This window comes from Sceloporus undulatus, chromosome 3 (genome assembly GCF_019175285.1).
Source record: "Sceloporus undulatus isolate JIND9_A2432 ecotype Alabama chromosome 3, SceUnd_v1.1, whole genome shotgun sequence".
Taxonomy (NCBI): domain Eukaryota; kingdom Metazoa; phylum Chordata; class Lepidosauria; order Squamata; family Phrynosomatidae; genus Sceloporus; species Sceloporus undulatus.
The window spans coordinates 150,296,371-150,312,581 of NC_056524.1; positions in this window are offsets into that span (position 1 = coordinate 150,296,371).

Genomic DNA, 16,211 nt, shown 5'->3' on the forward strand with positions numbered 1-16,211 from the left:
AGGTGGGTTCAAACATTAATTGAGTATTGATTATACATGGTGACTAAATAATCATATCATGGAAAAAGTTAACCAAAAAAGTGTGGAAAGGTAATAGTGTGTGTATTAGGTATATAATTTATTTGTTTATTTTTCCTTTTATGAGCTGTTTTTTGAAAGAAAGGCATATGTTCAAGGAATAAGGATTTAGGCTGATGCCTTGATATATTGGGAAGTGTGTGTTTGTTTGTCTTGGTTTATGTGTATTTATGTTTATTACACTTTATGTGTATTTATGTTTATTATAATACATGTGAATGTATTATAGTGTGGGTGGATGGTGGAGGCAAAATGAGATTAGGGAAATTGTTGTGTTTGTAATATAGTGGTTTGCATATTATATGGGATGATTCCTTGAGAGCAAAGCCCTGTGCGTGGCTATTACTCTCAGGGAGATCCCTTAAAAAGAACTAATCTTCCGCTGCCACCACTCAGTGAATTATAAATGAACTATATTTCCCAAGCACAATAAACTATATTTCCCAAGCACACACTGAGACTTGCTTGAGAGAGAGATCTAGTTTCCTTTCTCGCTAACCCACAGCAATCAATAACCGAGATAAGACACGTGTACAGGAGCCAAAGAGATAGCAGATGCTTTTAAAAGAAAGAAGTTTATTTTAAAGAAATAGCATAGAATAAAAAGATATCATTCGTGCAGAGCCACCTTTGCTATGCAGGTCTAGAAAAGCATAGTTGCAAAGAGTTCGTTTCAGCAAGCTATTAGATAAACATAACAAAACCTAGACGTACTGACTAACACTGTTCCTAAGCTACTCACACAATGATGGGATTTGCAGTCCTTGTGGAGTTCTTGGAATCAGGGAGTTGGCTCCTTGCCAACTCTACCTGCATGTCAGAGCCGGTCCTCCGGCTCTCAGAGGACAGACCTCTGGTTTCTCCAAACCAGCCAAGATGGAGAGAACAAAGGACACATGGTCCTACAGGGGTATTTAAACCCCTCTCTTGGAATCTTTTGAAACTGCCGCTCTGGCACTGTTGATTGGCCAAGTGAGCCTTACGTCAGCTATGATGTAGCTGCTCATTAGCATGTGATGTCATCTCTCATTAGCATGTACCTCCTCCCAGATTAACCCTTTGTAGTTCAGGAGAAGTCTTCAGGTGGTTGGGAACCCAGCCACCACAAATAGTGTATTCAAAAATTAATAAAACATATTTTTAACAAAAAAACACTTTAAAACTACAATTGAAAACCACACCAAATGGCCACCTCACTCTGCTCCCTTCTTTACTTCTACATCTTCCTCATCACCAGGAATGCTGTAGGGCCATCCTCCTCCAGAGGGCATGTCTCTGGAGTTTTTTGGTAGCCCTCAAGAAGTGAGGCTGGGAGGGAGGAAGGATGGAGTAGAAGGCCCCGTTCCTTGATTCCGTCACCTTCATGCACAGCCAGGACCCCCTGCTCCACTTGACCAAAAGCCGCCACCCCTCACCCCCACCCCCGGTGTATAGGCACCTATCCAGTCAGCCCACCTGCCTGCAGTCACCTACTGGTGGCCCCTGCCTATTGTGCAGAATTGTTGCTGATGAACAGCTGCCCTGTACTGGGGGGGGGAATCAGCAGAGCCCATATCTGCTCTCAGTAACTTTGATTCCAGGCCAGTGCAATGGATAAGAAGAAAGAGGTTATGTGTGGTCTCCTGTCACTGTGATAAAGAAGGCAGGAATCCAAAATGTGCCTCCATTTGTATTTATATCTGATGATAGTGTACCAAAAGGCCAACTGCAAATTTATCAGACAATCAAATCAAAACAGGTGATGCAGTACGAAGAATGTATGATGTCCTTGGAACAGTGCAAAACACAACAGCAAGAATACAATAACAAGGCACTGAGTTCTGAAGTGATCTTTGAAGGTACAACTTCAGGCAATTTAGGGGAATTAATTCATACAACACTGTTATGTATGTTGAGGTGATTGTTTTATTTGGCACTGTTTAATAGGCCATGTGTAATATAAACATGTCATGCTTTGTTACCTTTTGGGTTGGGCTATGTATACTAGTAGAACCAGGGCCTCCTTTGCTGCGCTGTGTTTAGAGGAAATGGGAAAACCTTTGGCATCTATTGGCTGAAACGAGGTATAAAGCTACCAACTGATAGACTTGCATAAAGTCATAGTCGTAAAGTACACAAAACCAAATACAATACACAGTACACCAGCCGCAAGCCTTGGTCAATAGCATCTGAAAGATGGCTCAGGTCAGCCACACTCTGAACCTTGGAGATAACCCACTGAGTTACAGCAGATTTATGATCGTTTGGTTCCTAGAGTGACTTGGCTTCATTTTTACTACTCATTTTCTCTTGAAGTAACCCAACTGTTCACCAGCTTTGGCAGCTGACGGCTATTAACTGTCACAGTCCAGTAACCAGGGGATAGTTAGAGCAACATTAAATATTTGCACGGTGGAGAGGTGCCATACTTCATTGTGGAATGCCTGGGCTGCACAGTACTTGAAAGATACCCATCATATTGCTATTCTGATCATTCTCCTTTTCATTAGGCATGTGAAATCTGTCGGCTCCACTGGCATAACCAGAGGACTGTCGTTTATGCCAGTTCAATGACACATGAACATCCAATGCCAGCAAACCTTTATTTTGGCTGCTTTCTTACAAGGCTGACTTTAATTGCAAAGGCAAAGGAGATACAAAGCCGGCCGAAGAGCCTTTGTAAAGAGGTGCTTTTGAAAAACAAAAAGACAGGTTCAAATCATTGAAATTTTGCATCCTATACAAACTTTATAAACGGAGAAAGTTAGTATCACTTATTTTGTATAATCTCTTTGGTAATTTTGACTGTTTTGCATAATTTATTCTGTTTTTGCTGATCAGTGTGAGAGACAGAATTTTTTATCATCTGGAGAACTCCTCTAGGGAACTTATTTCTCTAATCAGTTCAAAGTCTAAATGTGTTCTAACGCAAAAGGTCATGCCCTAGGTTGAGCAAAATGAAGGATGACAACAACAACCACCACAAAATTGTTACTGAATCCCATGTGCAGCATTCATTATTAAAGAAACTAGTGACCTTATCTTTGTGTGAAGGATGTCAGGAATACAAGACACTGGCCAGGCAGAAAACCATGTGCAAGGCAATCAACATGGCAGGCTGCTCTCATCCTAATGGCTGTTGTGCAAAAGCCTTCCTCATGTGGGACCCATCATCTCAGAATGGTCTTGCCTGTAAAATATAGTCCGCTGAACAAGAGTGCTATTTCAGTTAAATAAAATAAAAATAAATAAAACTTTTATTTATATCCCGCTCTTCTACCATAAGGCAATCAGAGCGGCTTACAGTATAAAAACATGTGATATCCAACACAATATATCATAACCCCCTTAAAAAAGAATTAAACATATTACTATTAAAATCATTCTATTAAATAAACTATTAAAACCAATAACAACAGGCAAGTAGTGGCATAATATAAAATATGCAGCATATGCGGGAGGTTCTTTCATGCTATTCCGGAAGGGCCTGCCGGAAGAGATCCGTCTTAATAGCTTTTTGGAAGCTATCCAGGTTGGCGATTTGATGGATCTCTTCTGGCAAGTCATTCCACAATCTGGGAGCGGTCACAGAGAATGTCCTCTGGGAGGTTGCAGCCAGTCTGGTCTTTTTTGGCTATGATAAGTTCTCCCAGAGGACCTGAGAGTGCGGGGTGGATTATACGGAAGTAGGTAATCGCTTAGATAGATTGGACCCAAGCCATGTAGGGCTTTAAAGGTAATAACCTTGTACTGTGGTGGAAGCTAATAGGCAGCCAGTGGAGTGACTTTAAGATGGGTGTTATGTTTCCCACTCCTTCCACCCTACATTCTTCTTGGCCACTGGATTCACTTAAAATGTTTATCTTCAGAATCTATCTTCCCAACAGAGATAGGAACACTTAGGGATGGAATGATGAGAAAAATTTAGGAGGAAAGTGTTTATTCCAGGAAATATCTGCCCCACACCAAAATCCGCACCAAAAATCTGGAAACATTGAAAATCTCTGTATTTATTTCGCTTTAGAATTACTAATACAGTCAGCCCTTCTTATACACGGATTTTTTATACACGGATTCAAGCATCCGCAGTTTGAAAATGTTAAAAAAAAAAGTACAAATTTCAAATATCAAACCTTGATTTTCCATTTTTTTTTATAAGGGACACCATTTTGCTATGTCATATTTAATGGAGCTTGAGCATCCACAGATTTTGTTATCCATGGGGGATCTTGGAACCAAAGCCCAGTGTATAACAAGGGTCCGCTGTATAATGTTTGAGACAAGATGTTTATATATTGTCACCTGATCTTTGCTCCCCCAGGTTCTATAACCGATAGAATATTGCTTAAGAACTCAGATACTAAAAGACAAGAAGCCATGGACCTTGAAATTGATGGAATCTCACCAATTCAGTGTGCTAAAACTTTTGCAGATTTTTTGTTGCCATAGTCAATTTAATGTAACACACAGAGTTGCCCAAAGTATGAACATTCCCAGTGAGCCACTAAGCTCACTGTGTGATCTTTGGCTCTTCATATCTTATTATAACCTCCTTCAAAGCCTCCTTTGGGTTGTTTGGGAACTGCTGAAAGTGGTGGGCTCTAGGAACAGAAACAGATAGAGGAGGAAAGGAAAAGGAACAGTGGGTCAGTCCTTATCATTACTTGGCTTCACAGTGAGAGGAACCCAAAGCACTCCACTTCCTGGTTTGCCACAAGAAGTTGAAAAAAGTCATACACATACTCCAGGAGTGGGGAAAGTGCAGCCAAGAGACGACATTTAACCCCAGTCTTGTTTTTGCACCCCCAACCATACTGCAAGAGCCACAAGCCCTTGGATTCCCCCAATTACTTTAATATTCCAGCTAACCTTTATCCTCAAAATGCTCCTCAAGCCTCCAACTTGACTAACAATACATCCTTTTTCCTTTTCCTACACTCCCAATCCCACAAAGTCAAAACAAGAATCTGAAAATGAAACCAAAAGTGATGTGACATCACTTCTGGTTTAGAAGGAATTTTGATTGATTGATTAATTGATTGATATCCTGTCTTTCTCCCAGTACAGGAATGCAACAATGTGGCTTGCTGGAAAAAATTCCCCTTGCCATATGTTATCCTGGGATTAAGCCCCTATTCACCCTTTTCATATATGACAACATTCTAATATTAAAAGAAACACTGCTATGAGTGATCAGTGAGTGACCTGTAAAGGCAAGTCCAAGGTGAAAATCTGGCCATAATCCAGTTGGCTTCAGCAAGAGAGAAAGCAAGGCACCCACCACAATGAGATCACCCAAGACATCGACATATAATTCCTTTTGTCTATGGAGGGTGATGATGGGACTTTGGCTGAAGGAGATGGTTGTGCATATACAGACATAGGACAGTTCTCCAGCAGCAAGAGGTTTGCTTTTGTCTGAGATATTCACAAAAATCTTCCAAACATTTACTACTGCTCCAAACCATTCTTTTCTCCTGGAAAACCATTTAGCACACAGTTAATCCATTCAGCCCGAAGAATACTGCCCTGGGATATGATTTTCAGGATCTATACCACCTAGACACTGGCAATTTGGTCTAGATTGCAACCAGGCAAACACTGACAGTTCTGCTAGGCACCTCAATAAACCAGTCGCCCGCACTTCCCAAGGCGGCTATTGAGCCTTCTCCATTCCGGATTCCCATCAATTTGAACCATGCTTCAAGATCAGTAACATATCACTGTTAACAAGGCCTCCACTATTCACCTCCTACTTTTGCTTCATTAGTTCTTGTTTGTGTCCTGATTATCTTCTTAATAAAACTACAATATCCTATTTGGAATTGCCTCTGGAGTTTGTGTGATTTGGAACCATTATACATAAGAGTTGTGATCCCAAGGCCAACTGTTGCCCTGGCCAAAACATAATTTGAGCTACTAAAATTCCCCTAAAGCATATTAATCTGTGGGTGCCACTTTTGGGTAACACATAGGTGCCCACATCTGGCATAGGATGACCTCAGTTTCCCCATCTTTTAATGGCATGCTTACAGCTTTGCTGCTATTTAGAACACAATGAATTTTAAGCCCCAACCTTCAGACATAAAATAATGACAGCTCAGGGTACTGTATAACCATGTGTACAGTATAGTGAATGGCAGCAAAGATGCTAGGACACCAAAAAAGAGACCATCCTTTCTTCATTCCTCTTCTGCACTAGTTCCCATGCTGCACCAAATGGCCCTCCCAGGCTCCAGGCTGGTTGCAGCTGAACTGTGCTCAAATGATCCATTGGTTAAAAAAAAAACACAGAACTTCACTTGATCTCCTTCCTTGCTGCTGGCAATATGATAACAGTGGCAGTCTTAAAAACACACATTTAAAAACTAACTTCACATATGTTGTGCACTTTTGAGGACGAAAGCAGAATTCAAAATAAATTGAACTGCTGGGTTCATTATTGTAGTAGAGTCTACAGTACATCTTGTTTTTCAGCTCTTCTCCTACCCAAGTTGTTTACTTTTATCATGGGGTTGGGAGAGAAATGTAAGAATCCAAGTCATGGAAAGCATAATTATATGCTCACTAATCTAAAGTATTTTGTCATCTCGCACACTGCAGCTGGGTTTATTTTATCACTTTTCATCAGATGATGAAACTGGAAATTGCTAGCTAAAAGCAGTGGCTTTGGGAGCAAAAAAAAAATGGAAGCACTCAGGGGGGAAACCCCAAGCCAATCACATCTTCTTCCTAATGGCGGTGCTTCACAGATTTCCTTGTTAGACAATACATGAATAGCAAGTGAGTAATTGGTTCAATGGGAGCTTCATTAGAGTCCAAGAGAGAAAATAGGATCTTTCATGTGAATAATTTGGGATGATTGGGGAAAGATGAAGCATTTATTACAGGATTGCCTTGTGCTCTACAGTCAGAAAAACTGAAGCTCAGCTGTGCTGAAGTGTGAAAATATGTTGGAACCCATTCTGGTTATTCCAAATTATCAGCCAATGGAGCCATTTAGCAATGTGACTTTTTACTGCTTTCAGTTTGATTTACTTCTTTTCTTCTCAGCTGTGGATGTACTGAGCAAGAGTCATCAGATGCTTTTGGTGATTTTACATTATCTCAATCCAGGAAAAGTAGTCTGTACAGAGCAAAAACCTTAGCATGCCAGCCACATGAGGATACAAGTGTTCACTTAGGATACACATCCCCATCTCCACTACAATATCCCATAAAGAAGTGGATTTGCATCCTCCTCTGGAATCAAGAGTTGCTACAAATCACAAGTTGTATACAACTGGCCTGGGTCCAGTTTGTTTATCTTGTTTGATCCTTGCAGGACTTGGTATCTGACAACCATATAATTTTTCCCACATTAAGTGAAAATTCCAGGGCTAAACGCCAAAAGTACTGCAGCACTTTATAAGCTGCCAAATGTATTGGGGCCACCATCATAATATGTCAGGATGTCTGCTTTGATCAGTGGGTGCTGGCAGATGAAAGGTTACATCAGACTAAATGTGCTAGTCTTTAAGGTGACATGGGTCTCTGGGCCCCACTCTCCATGGAAGAAGCACATCAAAAATATTTCACCTGCATCAAGGTAAGAGACAAGATCTGATGTGGAATCCATACTTGTATTTAGGAGCTTTTCTGTTCCTGCAAGGTTCCCTGAGATAAGTCTAGAGTCACTAATCTCTTCAAGCCCAGCCCTTGATGCAGTTAGGTGAGGAAAAGTCCCCAAAGGCAAGGATAGGTATGCCATCCCTTGCTTGGATCATAAGGATCATTCCTCCTTGTGTCTTTTTGGATGATGCTGGATTATTCCCACCCTCAGCAGGGCAGTGGTCATCCTGGCCCAGCTTTTGTAACCAGGACCTGGGGTCTAATGAAATTTTTATTATTTCTGGCATGCCATGCTAATGGATCATGCACTGGACCTCTAAGCCAGCTTCTCCCTACACCATCCAGTATGAATATCGTTCAGCCTTTCACCAACTTTTGAACATTCTCTGAGGTAGGGATAAATTGGCCTCCATTAACTTCTTTAGTTCTTCCACTTTCCTGCCCTTTCCAGGCTCTTTCCTCTCCATCTGCCTCATCTGCTTTTTCCATGTTCTGCTCTGTTTTTCCTTCTCTCCTATCTCCCTCCATTTTCCAACCCTTCCCAGCTTCCTTCCTCACTTCTCCATCTCTGTTCTCCAGCTCTTTCTTCCAGAATGCTAGACTGAACAAAGAGAAAGCCTAGAAAAGAAACTTAGGTGCAGCAAAGTTAGGGACAAATGGGACTCTCGGTCAGCTTTGTCCACATTTAGTCCATTGCAGTTGTAGCAGACAAGGAGCCATGTGGTGCTACTTTCTGCCTGTCCTCCCTCAGCTTTCTCTACTTTCTCTGATACTTGGGGCAAAACTCTCATTTGTCCAAGAATCATAACCATCTGGAATGAGATAAAGGTGGACTATGCGTCCCAAGAATTTTCTGCTGCCAGCCTAACATTTTTAAAGAGATCTCAGATTTCTATGAAGGATATACTTAATCTGTTCTCCTCACAGAGGCCGTTTAAAATCCAGAGTATGTAACCTGTAGGACACTTTCCCAGAGGAAAGACATGGCTCCATAGATAAGCCAGACTGCCTCAGTTCAGGGCACTTCGGGTCAAAACCTGTACTTTATGCAGAGGATGGGCTCTGTGTGTGGCTCTGGAGCTGCACACAATCCTCCAGGGCAATTGCCACAGCCCTTGACCCCAGACTGAGTTTGTTGTGTCACCCAAAGGGGTGAGTTTGCCTCTGCTGGAAACTCTTTTGAGCAGCAGTTCATCCTCTAAAATATTTGCACCCATCCCTATCACACCTTTTCCTTAAAATGAACCCTCCCCTCATATTTTCAAACCCAGAAGTGGCCTTTCAGCTACTTCCATTTGGGTTTTACTTGGTTCCCTTCATTATTTTTTTCTTTCATATTCTGGGCAGTCTGTGGATCCATCAAATTGGCCCCTAGACCAATTCTGTCCCTGGTGGGAGCTTCCTGTCGGCCCTGTAAAAGAATATCTTGATTTCACTAAGGCCTTTGACAAGGTTTCCCATGACATACTTGCAAACAAGCTTGTAAAATGTGGGCTAGACAAAGGAACTGTTACATGGATCTGTAATTGGTTGACCGGCCGAACCCAAAGGGTGCTCAACAATGGCTCCTTTTCATCCTGGAGAGAAGTGACCAGTGGGGTCCCACAGGGCTCTGTCCTGGGCCCAGTGCTATTCAACATCTTTATCAATGACCTGGATGACAGAATTGGAAGCATACTTATCAAATTTGCAGATGATACCAAATTAGGGGGAATAGCTAATACCCCAGAGGACAGGATCAAGATTCAAAATGACCTGAATAGACTAGAAAGCTGGGCCCAAGCTAACAAAATGAAATTCAACACAGAGAAATGTAAGGTATTGCACTTAGGGTGGAAAAATAAAATGCACAGATATAGGATGGGTGACACCTGGCTGAATGAAACTACGTGTGAAAGGGATCTAGGAATCCAAGTAGACCACAAGTTGAACATGAGTGAACAGTGTGATGCGGCAGCTAAAAAGGCCAATGCTATTTTAGGCTGCATCTATAGAAGTATAGTGTCTAGATCAAGAGAAGTAATAGTGCCACTGTATTCTGCTCTGGTCAGGCCCCACCTAGAATATTGTGTCCAGTTCTGGGCGCCACAATTCAGAAAAGACATTGAGAAACTGGAGCGTGTCCAAAGGAGGGCGACAAAAATGGTGAAAGGTCTGGAAACCATGCCCTATGAGGAACGACTTAGGGAGCTGGGGATGTTTAGCCTGGAGAAAAGAAGGTTAAGAGGTGATATGATAGCCCTGTTTAAATATTTGAAAGGATGTCATATTGAAGAGGGAGCAAGCTTGTTTTCTGCTGCTCCAGAGAACAGGACCCGGAACAATGGATGCAAGCTGCAGGAAAAGAGATTCCACCTGAACATTAGGAGGAACTTCCTGACAGTAAGGGCTGTTCGACAATGGAATGCACTCCCTCGGAGGGTGATAGAGTCTCCTTCCTTGGAGGTCTTTAAACAGAGGCTGGATGGCCATCTGTCAGGGATGCTTTGATTTGGATTTCCTGCATGGCAGGGGGTTGGACTGGATGGCCCTAGTGGTCTCTTCCAACTCTACGATTCTATGATTCTATGATTCCTTTGAGGTAATGAAGAAAAAGGATGTGCAACAGCCATTGTTCATCGAGCCATTAACATGTTTGTCCCTTGATGTTCAAATAACAACTTTTAAATCATTGGCTGTTTTGTCTAAACAGGGGTAAAACAGAGATTAATTTTAAGCCGCTATTTCCAAATGCAACAGAGGTACTAAAAATGGCACCTCTCATATAGCTGCAAGCTACTGGTTCAAGTGACAAGTGCAGCCCTCTCCCTTTTATGGCGTGCAAATCCTTGCAGGTTTTGTGATGAGGAACTGGGAGACTTGGAGGAAACGTACATAGTGGGTCAGAGCATTGTGTTGTGTTTTGTTTGGGGTGTCTTTTTTCTTTGTGCAAACATCTTTGCTTTCCCACCTCTCCTTTTCCCCCCTGGGTGGCCAAGGACTGAAGGGGTGGCTGGAATTGCCTAAAAAACAAGTGAGGCCAGACTGGGTGGCAAGAAACAGCCCAGGCGCTGATTCCTTTTGGAAAATGGGGTGGGGGAGATGGGTGCGGGTGGGTGGAGGGGGGGGGAAACAAGAGGGTCCTTTCCCCTCTTGCTTAATTAATGGAAAGAGCCCAGTGCATCTGTCAGCAGCTCCGCTGCAAGGCGGATTGTTCCATAAAGGGCCTCATTCATGAGTTGCCAGGAGATCCGTGACCTATTCTTGAATTCGCACAAAAATTAGGAGAAAAAACAACAACAACAGACTGGCTAATTTAATGGCGTGTGGGGTGCAGCTGGTGCTACTGTTTGTACTGGGCTGAGGGGGCTATTTCCCCTTGCTCTGATTTATTCCCCTCCCCTCTCCTTATTTTTGCATCCTATGAGATTATAACAAACATGGGAGGGCAGTGCATCATTTCAATGCTGGTGGGGTTTCTGATAAATTCTTTTCCCTTTTTACTAAGTTGCTTCTTTCTTTCTTTCTTTCTTTCTTTCTTTCTTTCTTTCTTTCTAAACTGAAGGGGAACTATGTGAAAGCAAGTGTGCTCCCTGCTTTTATTGTAGGGAGTCACCTATACAGTATAAGCAGACTTCTGCAAGTATAGGAAGGTGCTTTGTATCTAGTCAGATAATTGGCCTGCCTTGCTCTCTACTGTCTACACTGACTAGCAGAGGCTTTCCAGGGTTTAAGGTGGGGCTTTCCTAGATCCCCCCCCCCTGTCAATTTTCTAGAGATTTAAGCTGGAACTTTTTGCAGATGAAGCCCATAATCTAGCACTCAGCTATAGCCCTTCCCATTGACCGGGCTGAAAATGCTTATTAACTGCCTTTCTTCAAAAGGATTCAAGGATATTGTACAAAACTGTCTATAAAATTGTTCCTGTGCCTTCAAGTCATTGATTGACTTACAGCAACCTATTAAATGGCTCTCAACATCTTCCACCTCCTAGTAATCTCCAAGTGGCCAGGGACTAAAAACATCAACATTCATTCTTTATATAGGAGCTTTTCAATTTTTGCCCAAAAAGATCAAAAGCAAAAATACAGCACCATAATTCCCAATTTTTGGCCAGTTAGGATGAAATTAGCTTCAATACCTGTTCCTGGTATTGAATTGGCATTCTTGCTGGTCCATATGTCATTGGCCCACATGACATAAAGTAAGAGTCACCACAAGGGTAACACTGGAAGTACTGTTTCCTCAAGTTCCAATGACTTCTCCCCAGTCACCACCACTTCCCATTGGTCTCCTTGCCAAGGTCCCAAATACAAGCACAACCCCTATGAGGGAGGAGCTCTCAATTTCCCCAAAACCCAAGGCCTATTCAAGACTCAGTTTGAGTCCACCAGTCCCTGAAGCAATGTATAAGCTGAGCTTGTCGAGTTTCCATCCCAGCCACCCTTGAGCTCTCCATGGTGCTATCCATCCTTCACTTTGTTTAGCTGGCATCTGACATAGTCTTTGGCTGACTTAACTACTACATGGTCACTTGTGCTGATCTTTCAGGAACTTGACCTGTGCTGTACCTGACCTTGCTTCTTGGACCTGAACCATTGGTTGTTGACCTGCACATATATGAAAGTCCTGTATGGAAAGTTTTTGTACTGACTGCCAGGTAACTGTGGAGCAATTTTCAAGGTGCTATTGCTGGTTTATAAGTTTACACAATCTGGTGATCTAACCCACTGCCCGCTGCTGTACTGGCAACATTGCTACTAACAGGCCTTGCTAATTGTGCCATAGCCTGGTGATGTTATCTTTTTGTGGTGCAAAGGTGGACTTTCTACATAGTGGTACCCACCACATGGAGATGTTGCCCCAACAATTGAAAACATGTTTGCACAGTTATTTTCTTTTTGCCGGTGTTGTCAGCTAGGCTAGCATGATGTAGTGGTTTGAACATTGGATTGTGACTATTTAGACCAGGGTCCAAATCCCTGTCTTGGCCATGGAAACCCACCAGATGACCTTGGGCAAGTCATATTCTTTCAGCTTCACAAACTCCCTCTGAACAAACCTTACCAAGAATACCCCATGATAGGTTCTTCATAACATGGAAATGCCATGAAGGCACACAATACATAGATAGTATTGCCAGCTGCTCCTAGTCACTTTAAATGGAGATCTCTTATTCTTTTAGCATTGTGTTATAGATTAATTTTATTGTACATGGTTGTTTTTATTTTATGAACTGCTTGTGTGTGTGTGTGTGTGTGTGTAGTTTGTTTTTGTTTTGTTTTTTATTGAAAAGCAGTATATAAATTTTCCTAAATAGGCAAGTAAATGGAAAGGCTACAGGCACATAATCTTTCCTTTTTCTTCAGCAAAATGTATTTGCTTATGCACTGTACAGAAGCCTTTGAGATTTGATGGGTAAGAAAGGCACTGTGACTAGCATAAAACCCACATCTGATTCTCCTGCTTTGTTCTTAGCATCCAAACCTCTTTAGAGCCCTACAGCTCTCATCTCTTGCTCTGAGTACATGAGTAACTTACTTTGACTTGAAGGGGAGGGGAGGGCTACAAAACTAGAAGGCTCGAGGAAGGTTTTGAAGCATATATTATACAAGCAATGTGCTCTTGTTCTTGCCAGTTCATTTTGCTCACTGTTCTATCAATGAGAAGTGTGTTGCAGTGGTTAGAGCTGCCCTGGTTGTTGTTTGTGAAAATCTCTTCCCCAATTATATAGTCTACAGGAAGATATTGATTTATTCGTGATTTTTAAAAATGGGGAATGTACATTACATGTACTATTGCAGAAGGCTCTACATGCATCTGAAATTGATGAGTGACTGGGCGCCCTAAGAGATACAGAATAGGCTGAGACACAGAGCTTGGTCAATAGGAGTACATCCAGATTTGCCCTGTATTGGCTTCCAGTTATTTGTCTTCCAGACACATTTCAAGATACTGCTTTTACCTATAAAATGCCAAGCATCCCAAGTGAAGTGTTGCCAATGTTCAGTCCCCTCTGCTGTAAAGGAGTGAGTACCCAGAGCAGTTGGGAGTGTGTCTACAAGTAGTGGCCATGAAAAGGGGTATTATGGAGCCACTTGCTATCCAGGACCAGGGGAATGTTGGACTGTGAAATCAACATCTCAGTTTCAGTTCTGTCATTATTGTTGTTGTTGTTACCATTTATATCTGACTTTCTCCTCAATATTGGAAACCAATATTTTAAAATATAGCTAAAAACAGTTGCAAAATGAGAGGTGAAATGTACAAAAAATAAATACAATTAAATAATATACAGAGCTGAAAACCTTTAGAACAAATCCATTGCAAGATGTAAGATAAAAATCAGCAGAACAGTATGTCATAAAACATTGAATGATAAAGAGGAAGCCATCCTAACCTCCCTTGAGAGTGTGCTTCAGCATCTGGGAGCAACCAGGCTCTCTTCCATATCCCCACCAAACCAACCACTGGCCAGAATAGCACTGGCCTATGTGTAACACAGTGCAACCAGTGTAATACTGCCAAATGTCTTTTGTTTAGTTGTTGTATGGCAATGATTCCCAAAGTAAGCGGTATACCCGGGGGGGGGGGCTGTGGAAAGATCGGAAAGGTGAAGGGAAAAGAGGAAAGCAGGGGGTGGTGTATTCAGTTTGTTTTTAATGCTATTTTCATTTATGTTTTTAAAACAAAAATTTAGTTGAATTGTGTTTCAACTTTGTATTAACATCATTTTTTGTGGGTTTTTCGGGTGATGTGGCCATGTTCTAGAAGAGCTTATTCTTGACGTTTTGCCAGCATCTGTGGCTGGCATTCTCTGAAGATGCCAGCCACAGATGCTGGTGAAACGTCAGGAATAACCTCATCTAGAACATGGCCACATTGCCTGAAAAACCCACAAAAAACCTATGGATGCTGGCCATGAAAGCCCTTGACTTCACTTTGTATTAACAGTTTTTAATTGTATTGGCTTTTAAAATGTTGCATGCCATCTTGGATCTCATATTGGGAAAAAGCTGGGATATAAATTAAATAATAATAGAGCATGCATGTCGAGGATTTAAAGAACTCAGCTGAAGAGGTAGAAGGCTGGTGGGTTTGTTAGCGATACATATGAAGTGAAGGCAAATGAAAAAAATGGAAGGGAAAATAAAGAAGTGTGGTAAATACAAGTTATTGATAGTTGTGAATAAATTTGAATCTGGCTATGGAGATCTTAGGGCGCTTGGCAGAGGTAAAATAAATCCTTGAGAGCCTTGTGACAGTAGCAGTTTCTCTTATGGTCTTTAGAAACTGTCAATAAGTAATTATTCAAACATCCAAAATTAGCTGACAATATTCCCTTCTGTGGCATAACATCTCTTTGACAAATACTTGAAGCTAATAATTTAGATTAGGGAGGGCAAAACATGGCCCAAGGGCTGTGTGTAGCTCCTGTGGCCATTTTTGTAGTCCCCTCAACGCTCTTGAAACTATGTTTGAAAAATTCATCAGCAAATCATATGATTGGATTTTGGCAGAAGACCAGAAAAAAAAGCCACTAAATCAAACAAACAAAATGCATCCTTTACACAGGTTTTTGCAGTTTGCTGCCCAGATCTAGCCAAAGGAGAACACTCCACTAATGCAAACATTTCCTACTTGTATTAATAGTATTTTCTGCTTTACATAAAAATCCACTGAAATGGCACGATTACCATAAAATTTCGGTGGCATGATAGCAGCAGGTCCCAGGAAAGCAAGAGGGGCACCTGGATCTGGTGAAGGCACCCACTTCTTGTTCAGACTGTCTCAGGTTATTTTGTTCCATCTCATTCCAAAGTCTATCACATTAAACTACTAGTACATTTTCAAAGAAAATAGGTGGCATGGAAGAACTTTGGGAGACATTGGCTGGGAGTTCCATAGACCTTCCAAAAATATCTAATGTCTTTAAAAAGCTGGAACCAAGGCTTCCACATAATGGTCAAATTGGGATTATGACTGTTCTAAGGGCTGAAGTAATGGGGCTTCTGGGGGAGGGGAGGAATGGCATGTCCTACTCTTACAGTCATATTGCTAGTGGTGCAATGTTCAGTTACATATGATGAACTGGCAAGATCTCGGTCCATACCAGCCATATTGATTTATTTCCTTTGAGCAGGTGCTGTCTTTCAAATTCTCTTTCAAATTCAATTACATTCCTCTCTCCGTTCTTGCGGTCTTCAGACTTGCGTCGCTCGCTTATGCATGTGGGACGAATGGAGGGGAAATGAACAGGGTATATGCCCACACCATGTGCCTGTGCCACACATCAAGCCCAATGGGCCTTGAATATAAGCGAAACTCTGTTTTCACGAGGGGGTCCAGAACGGATCCCCCGTGAAAAAGGAGGGGCGACTGTAGTTTTCATGTCCTCAAGCTGAAATAGCACCTTGGCTAGATCCCTTAAAGTTTAGACTAAAACCCAGAGCAGATTCATCAACTTGCTGACATGGGAGCCACCAGCCACTGCTGATCTAGCTTCTTGGAGCCAAATGAGTGCAGGAATAAAAACAAAAGTTTGGCTTAAAACCCAGAGCAGA